This window comes from Ovis aries, chromosome 9 (assembly GCF_016772045.2).
Source record: "Ovis aries strain OAR_USU_Benz2616 breed Rambouillet chromosome 9, ARS-UI_Ramb_v3.0, whole genome shotgun sequence".
NCBI lineage: Eukaryota > Metazoa > Chordata > Mammalia > Artiodactyla > Bovidae > Ovis > Ovis aries.
In genome coordinates this window covers 81,857,041-81,864,789 of record NC_056062.1, presented here as the reverse complement: position 1 = coordinate 81,864,789, position 7,749 = coordinate 81,857,041, and the positions used below count along the sequence as shown (strand labels likewise).

At 42.5% G+C, this 7,749-nt stretch overlaps 1 non-coding gene across 1 annotated transcript; it reads right to left on the bottom strand.

The window, feature by feature from the left end:
• Window positions 1–7,047: 7,047 nt before the first annotated feature.
• Window positions 7,048–7,153, bottom strand: LOC114116504 (U6 spliceosomal RNA). Its single transcript, XR_003590407.2, has one exon. It is a non-coding gene; the product is annotated as a U6 spliceosomal RNA (small nuclear RNA).
• Between the last annotated feature and the right edge of the window lie 596 nt (window positions 7,154–7,749).

The window sequence follows — 7,749 nt, the reverse complement described above, 5'->3', positions numbered from 1 at the left end:
TGGGGCCTTTGGTAGGTTTAGGTTATGTTGTGAGGGTGGGGCTCTCATGGTTGGATCAGTGCCCTTACGAGAAGAAACCCCAGAAAGCTTGCTTTCTCCTTTGCTTCAATCCCAAGAGAGAGCTCTCATTCTTTCAGCTAGACTGCCCCCTTGATCTTGGACTTCCAGCCTCCAGAACTATGAGAAAAGAAATTTCTGTGAAGTCACCCAGTCTGTGGTATTTTGTAATGGCAGCCTGAGATGGCCAAGACCAGCTTCCCAGTGGTTTTTGTCATGCAGTGATGGGGCAGGGAAAGGTCTTGTTATGTTTTCTGTACCTTCTTGGTCCACGTCTTGTGTGCTTCTATGATCATCTGTGCACCTGTCCATAAGAAAGGCCTGATTTAATTAGCAGCATGAACTGGTGGGGATGGATTGATATCAAAGAAGAACCTCTGTTAAGGGGAACTGCACTGGAGCAAGCACAAAGGTTTTGGCCAAAGTGCTTTCCAGCTTCAGTATGCCAAACATCAGGCCCTTCCAGTCACATACAGAAACCCAAAGCTTGGTTGGGCATATGGCCCTGTTGGACACACAGTAAGCACTCAGATGTCTGAGGGTAACTTAGGTGAGCTTTTCTGGGCTTATTCATCAGTGCTGTAATCAGAGATCCTGGAGAGGAGAAAGAACTTTTCTTTGGGGCATTCTCATCTATTAGAGAAAGCGATCTCTTAGTAGAAGAAGCAGCTACCAGGGATTCTAGGGAGGTGGCTTTCTCTTGTCTCCTCTGTGCCTGCCAGTTGATGGATGCTGTGTAATCAGTCCATCTACCCATGGCCCGTGGAGGGACTGAGGTTCCCCAAGCCTACCTGACCTTTTGTTCTCAGCTGTCTTGCATGTTTAAGTAATCCCTGTTGCTTTCTCAGGGCTATTCTTTGAAGCATTTGAAAGAAAAGAAGCACCTTTCAGCATGTATAAACTCAGAATTAGGCCATAGAGGAAAAGGAACAATCCAATGAACTCTTTTTTTTTTTCATCTGAGAACAGTTTATTTTATTTTATTTTATTTTAAATTTTTATTTTTACTTTATTTTACTTTACAATACTGTATTGGTTTTGCCATACATTGACATGAATCCAGCATGGGTATATATGTGTTCCCAAACATGAACCCCCCTCCTACCTCCCTCCCCCCAATGAACTCTTAAGATACCTTCCTGCCCAAGTATTTCTCTCTGAGCCAGTTTCTCTCTAATGCTTTAGTCTTTCTCTGATTAAAACAAAAACAAAACTAACTTCTAAGAAAAGGGGGTAAGTTCAAGGTACCCCAAAGTTCTTTCAAGGGGTTAAGTTACCAAGGTACCAAGCTAAGTGATGTCCTAGAGGGATGAAAGGGCTAAGTTGGTTACTTAAAACTCTTCTTGGTTCACAGAGCTTTAGACTTTTCAGAGTATTTTGAGTTCTATTGTCTCATTTATCTTAATGACAACCCTATGTTGGAAGGACAGACATTTACAGAGGCCCAGGGATGTTAAATGATTTTTAGAAGATCCCTATAGCTGGTTGATAAGCAGAAGCAGGTCTAAAGAGCTGGTTACTGGAGATATGAAAGCCCGTGAGTCTCTGACAGTCTGGAGATTCCCAACCAGTCTGAGACAAATAACAAGTGTCTCCCTTTGTCCCCACTTACTCAGGGCACAGGGTGGAACCAGTGGAAACTGCTGGTGGAAGAGACATTGTTTACCTACGGTGGAAGCGACATTGTTTACCTACGGTGGAAGCAATGACATTAGCGTGTGGGCGGATTGGGCACGTCAGATGCTTCAGAATTACCACAGCAGCATTTGTTTTTCACCGTTAGCAGCACCAACAAACATTTATTAAGTGCTAACTCTGTGCAGGGTCTGAGGTAGGATGCAGTGATGAATAAGATGTGATGTTTGTGGTTCATCTGGGGAGGTAAGACACAGTCATTTGAAAAAACATAAATGTCAACACAAGGTGGTATTTGGTGAATGCTGAATGAATGGTAGAGAAACAAGAGCTCAGAGAGTTTGAAAGTGGGAGATGGAAAGTTCTCCTGAGATGGTCAGGGGAGGTTTCTAGAGATGGGATCTTGGAAGGTGTGGAGAAGCAGAGGGAGCAATTATGGTTGAGACAAATAATGTAGGGAAACACGGAGTGAAGAGAATATAAGGCTACTTGGTTGGGGGCACAAGTAGATCAGTTTGGCAGGAGTAGAGAGTTGTTCAGTTCAGTTCAGTTCAGTTCAATCGCTCAGTCGTGTCTGACTCTTTGCGACCCCATGAATTGCAGCACGCCAGGCCTCCCTGTCCATCACCAACTCCTGGAGTCCACTCAGACTCACATCCATTGAGTCAGTGATGACATTCAGCCATCTCATCCTCTGTCATCCCCTTCTCCTCCTGCCTCCAGTCCCTCCCAGCATCAGAGTCTTCCAATGAGTCAACTCTTCGCATGAGGTGGCCAAAGTACTGGAGTTTCAGCTTCAGCATCATTCCCTCCAAAGAAATCCCAGGGCTGATCTTCTTCAGAATGGACTGGTTGGATCTCTTTGCAGTCCCAGGGATTCTCAAGAGTCTTCTCCAATACCACAGTTCAAAAGCATCAAATCTTCAGCGAGTTGACTTAGGGAAAAAGAAAAAGGACTTAGGGAAAAAAAAAAAAAGGAATGGAAAACCAAACTGGAAAGGGAAATAGAATGGGGCTGGAGTATCAGGCCAAGAGGGACTTGGGTCTTCAGAGTATGGGTCATGGAGAACTGGGGAACGTTTTCAAATGACATGTCAGAGCAGAGCACAGGGAACTCCTTTGTGAAAGCTGTCATCCTAGTCCTGGCTTCCCAGAGTGTGTACAGTGGGGCTCTCTTGTCCTGAGTTGCTACTTTGTGCTTGGCACTAGACTGGATCCCGAAGATGTTCAGGTGAACAGGAACAGTTCCCGTCTTCAAGGAGTTGTGGTCCGTGTACTTGGACCACAGCAGTTTCTTCTGAGTAAGGAAGAGTTACTGCCCACTGTTCCTGCTTATTCTGTCTCATTTCTTATCACTCTCCCCTGTATGTTCTGCCTTTGGTTCTGTAAATGTCTTCCATTAGGTTCCAGGAGAATCTATTGGAACCTTTGGGCCAGTCTATCTCCTCAAGGTCGCTTTGAATACTTCTAGTCTCGGTGGTCATGTATGGATGTGAGAGTTGGACTGTGAAGAAGGCTGAGCGCCAAAGAATTGATGCGTTTGAACTGTGGTGTTGGAGAAGACTCTTGAGGGTCCCTTGGACTGCAAGGAGATCCAACCAGTCCATTCTGAAGGAGATCAACCCTGGGATTTCTTTGGAAGTAATGATGCTAAAGCTGAAGCTCCAGTACTTTGGCCACCTCATGAGAAGAGTTGACTCATTGGAAAAGACTCTGATGCTGGGAGAGATTGGGGGCGGGAGGAGAAAGGGATGACCCAGGATGAGATGGCTGGATGGCATCATGGACTCAATGGACGTGAGTCTGGGTGAACTCCGGGAGATGGTGATGGACAGGGAGGCCTGGCGTGCTGCGATTCATGGGGTCGCAGAGTCGGATACTACTGAGCGACTGAACTGAACTGAACTGAACTGAATCTTGACTCCAGCATTATATGTTGATTTTATTAGATAACGCTCAGAGGGAAGCCTTGTTTGTCTTATCTCTAAATTATGGAGAAATGCTTCATCATGGTGACCAAGTACTGGACTTGTACAGGTCCAACCATAAGCTTAAAAGTCTAGAATTTCCGGAATATATATTTATTTCAGTTTTGAAAATGAGGATCAGAAGTTGTTCACTTCTATTCTTCAGATACCTCTCTGTTTTCCACATCCCCTGTTGGTTAACTCAGAGCAGCAGGTTCCTTTGTACTGGATGTAGGCTTGATTCAAACCTGGATATTTGAAACTTGTTAAAGCTGTTAGAGGTTCTCTTTCTAGCTCCTCAACTATGGAGGTCTCCGCCAAATCACCGTTGCCACCTTCACTTTTGTACACCTACAACTTGCGAGGAGATGCCCTAAAATATGCTAGTTCCAATGTAAAAATATCTAAAGTTTTGATGTAAAAATTAGAAATTCTAATGTGAAAATCCATGTTACTTCTAATAACTCTGGAAGGTAGATATTAATATCCCTATTATACAGATAAGTAAATTGGGATCAGATTATGTGATCTGCCCAAGACCACATAGCTCCTTAGTGGAGAAGCACAGATCGGATGCAGATCTATCTCGTCTCAAACCTGAAGCCTGAGCCTCTACACACACTCGACTCCCTCTTGCTCTGTGCGCCTTACCTCTTTCTAGCCATATGCTGCCTTTTGTGGTTTCCCGCAGTTCCTTTTCCTTTGGGGTTTCATTTTTAGAGAAAGGGAATAGGAAAGCAGATGACGTGGGGGATAAGAGTGAAGCCTGGGGGTCAGACAGACATGAGTTTGAATCCTAAAGCTAGCAATTACTAGCTGCTGTGGCGACATCATTTCATCTTGTGCCTTTGTTTCTATATCTGTAAAAGAGATGACGCCTACCTGGAGGATGTTGTGAGGTTTCAGAGAGACATGTATAGCCTCTAGGACAGAGACTGGAATAACAGTAAGTGCTCAGTAAACGGGGCTGTTACAAGGTCTGGATCCAGTCTGGGGGAGCGCCAATTCCTTGGCACTACTCCAGAGGTGCAATTTCTCCTCTCAACTTTTCCCTTTCTTGTCAAGTTCTTCTACTTACCACGCTTTTGACTCTGGTTCTGATTCTTCTCTATTTCAGGAGCTTTTTTTTGGGGAGGGGGTTGTTTCCACATCAGGCTATTTCCTACATTGTGTCCCATTAGCTGGAATGACTACTTACTTCTTTCATCTTCTCCTTTGGCTCAAGAGCCACTCAGATGGATAGCATACGTAATTGGTGATTGGCTCAAGGAACTTTTAAAAGGCAAACATAGTACATGCCCTGCAGGTTGTTGATGCTGATTCCTTATGTCCGTATGTGTTGGGATCCGTGTGATGTGCTTTCTCTAAACTAAGGGTTCCTGGACCAGTAGCCGCAGCATCGCCGGGAAGTGTGTTGGAAATGTCAACCCTCACGTTCTCTCCCAAGAAACTTTGAGGGTGGCCAGCTATGTATGTTTTTACAAGCCCTCCAGGGGCTTCTGGTCTACATTAATATTTTTTTTTTTTTAAATTTTAGTTTTTTATTTTTAAATTTTAAAATCTTTAATTCTTACATGCATTCCCAAACATGAACCCCCTCCACCTCCTCCCCATAACAACTTTCTGGGTCATCCCCATGCACCAGCCCCAAGCATGCTGCATCCTGCGTCAGACATAGACTGGCGATTCAATTCACATGATAGTATACATGTTAGAATGTCATTCTCCCAAATCATCCACCTCTCCTCTCCTCTGAGTCCAAAAGTCCGTTATACACATCTGTGTCTCTTTCCCTGTCTTGCATACAGGGTCGTCATTGCCATCTTCCTAAATTCCATATATATGTGTTAGTATACTGTATTGGTGTTTTTCTTTCTGGCTGACTTCACTCTGTATAATCGGCTCCAGTTTCATCCATCTCATCAGAACTGATTCAAATGAATTCTTTTAACGGCTGAGTAATACTCCATTGTGTATATGTACCACAGCTTTCTTATCCATTCATCTGCTGATGGACATCTAGGTTGTTTCCATGTCCTGGCTATTATAAACAGTGCTGCGATGAACATTGGGGTACATGTGTCTCTTTCAATTCTGGTTTCCTCGGTGTATGCCCAGAAGTGGGATTGCTGGGTCATAAGGTAGTTCTATTTGCAATTTTTAAGGAATCTCCACACCGTTCTCCATAGTGGCTGTACTAGTTTGCATTCCCACCAACAGTGTAGGAGGGTTCCTTTTCTCCACACCCTCTCCAGCATTTATTGCTTGCAGATTTTTGGATCGCAGCCATTCTGACTGGTGTGAAGTGGTACCTCATTGTGGTTTTGATTTGCATTTCTCTAATAATGAGTGATGTTGAGCATCTTTTCATGTGTTTGTTAGCCATCCGTATGTCTTCTTTGGAGAAATGTCTATTTAGTTCTTTGGCCCATTTTTTGATTGGGTCGTTTATTTTTCTGGAATTGAGCTGCATAAGTTGCTTGTATATTTTTGAGATTAGTTGTTTGTCAGTTGCTTCATTTGCTATTATTTTCTCCCATTCAGAAGGCTGTCTTTTCACCTTGCTTATAGTTTCCTTTGTTGTGCAGAAGCTTTTAATTTTAATTAGATCCCATTTGTTTATTTTGCTTTTATTTCCAGAATTCTGGGAGGTGGATCATAGAGGATCCTGCTGTGATTTATGTCTGAGAGTGTTTTGCCTATGTTCTCCTCTAGGAGTTTTATAGTTTCTGATCTTACATTTAGATCTTTAATCCATTTTGAGTTTATTTTTGTGTGCGGTGTTAGAAAGTGATCTAGTTTCATTCTTTTACAAGTGGTTGACCAGTTTTCCCAGCACCACTTGTTAAAGAGATTGTCTTTACTCCATTGTATATTCTTGCCTCCTTTGTCAAAGATAAGGTGTCCATATGTGTGTGGATTTATCTCTGGGCTTTCTATTTTGTTCCATTGATCTATATGTCTGTCTTTGTGCCAGTACCATACTGTCTTGATGACTGTGGCTTTGTAGTAGAGCCTGAAGTCAGGCAAGTTGATTCCTCCAGTTCCATTCTTCTTTCTCAAGATTGCTTTGGCTATTCGAGGTTTTTGTATTTCCATACAAATCTTGAAATTATTTGTTCTAGTTCTGTGAAAATGTGGCTGGTAGCTTGATAGGATTGCATTGAATTTGTAAATTGCTTTGGGTAGTATACTCATTTTCACTATATTGATTCTTCCAATCCATGAACATGGTATATTTCTCCATCTATTAGTGTCCTCTTTGATTTCTTTCATCAGTGTTTTATAGTTTTCTATATACAGGTCTTTAGTTTCTTTAGGTAGATATATTCCTAAGTATTTTATTCTTTTCGTTGCAATGGTGAATGGAATTGTTTCCTTAATTTCTAAAAATATGGAACGCTTCACGAATTTGCGTGTCATCCTTGCGCAGGGGCCATGCTAATCTCTACATTAATATTTGAAAAGCACTGTTAAGACCCGCTGGAGAGTCCCTCATGAGTTGGGACCTTGGCTGTGCACCTCTAGCCTGCCCAGCTGCTCCCTTCCTGGGGCTGGCCTCAGCCTGTGACCAGGTGTTAAATCTTGGCCTTTGTTTGCATATTCTGGTTCATAAACTTTTGCTGAGACCTTTGCTCTTCTAAGTCACGTGCTTAGAAGATCTATCCAACTTAGGTATAGATCAAGTAGCTTCTCAGAACATAATTCTTTTGAGAGGTTTATTTTATCTGATTTGAATTACATTTAGGTTAGTTTCCTCTGGCTTCTTTAAAAATTTATATAGCCTTTAAATTATTTAACCTGTGCTACATAGCTTTCTTTTGCTGTACAGCCCAATGGTGCATTATTTTTTGGGGTTATTATTTATGACAAATCTTGGATAAAATCTTGCTTGAGGGTTATTCTTGGATTATTAGGAATTTGGATTATATTGTGAAGAGGTAAATGCATGGGCTCAGTGACATACAGGGAAGATATGGGCTGAAAACTGAAATAGGTTCAAGAAGGATTAGCCTCATCAGACTGTGAAACCTGAAGGAGAGATATCATGGCTTATTTCCTTCTGGGTTCCTACCATCTGGATTTCCCT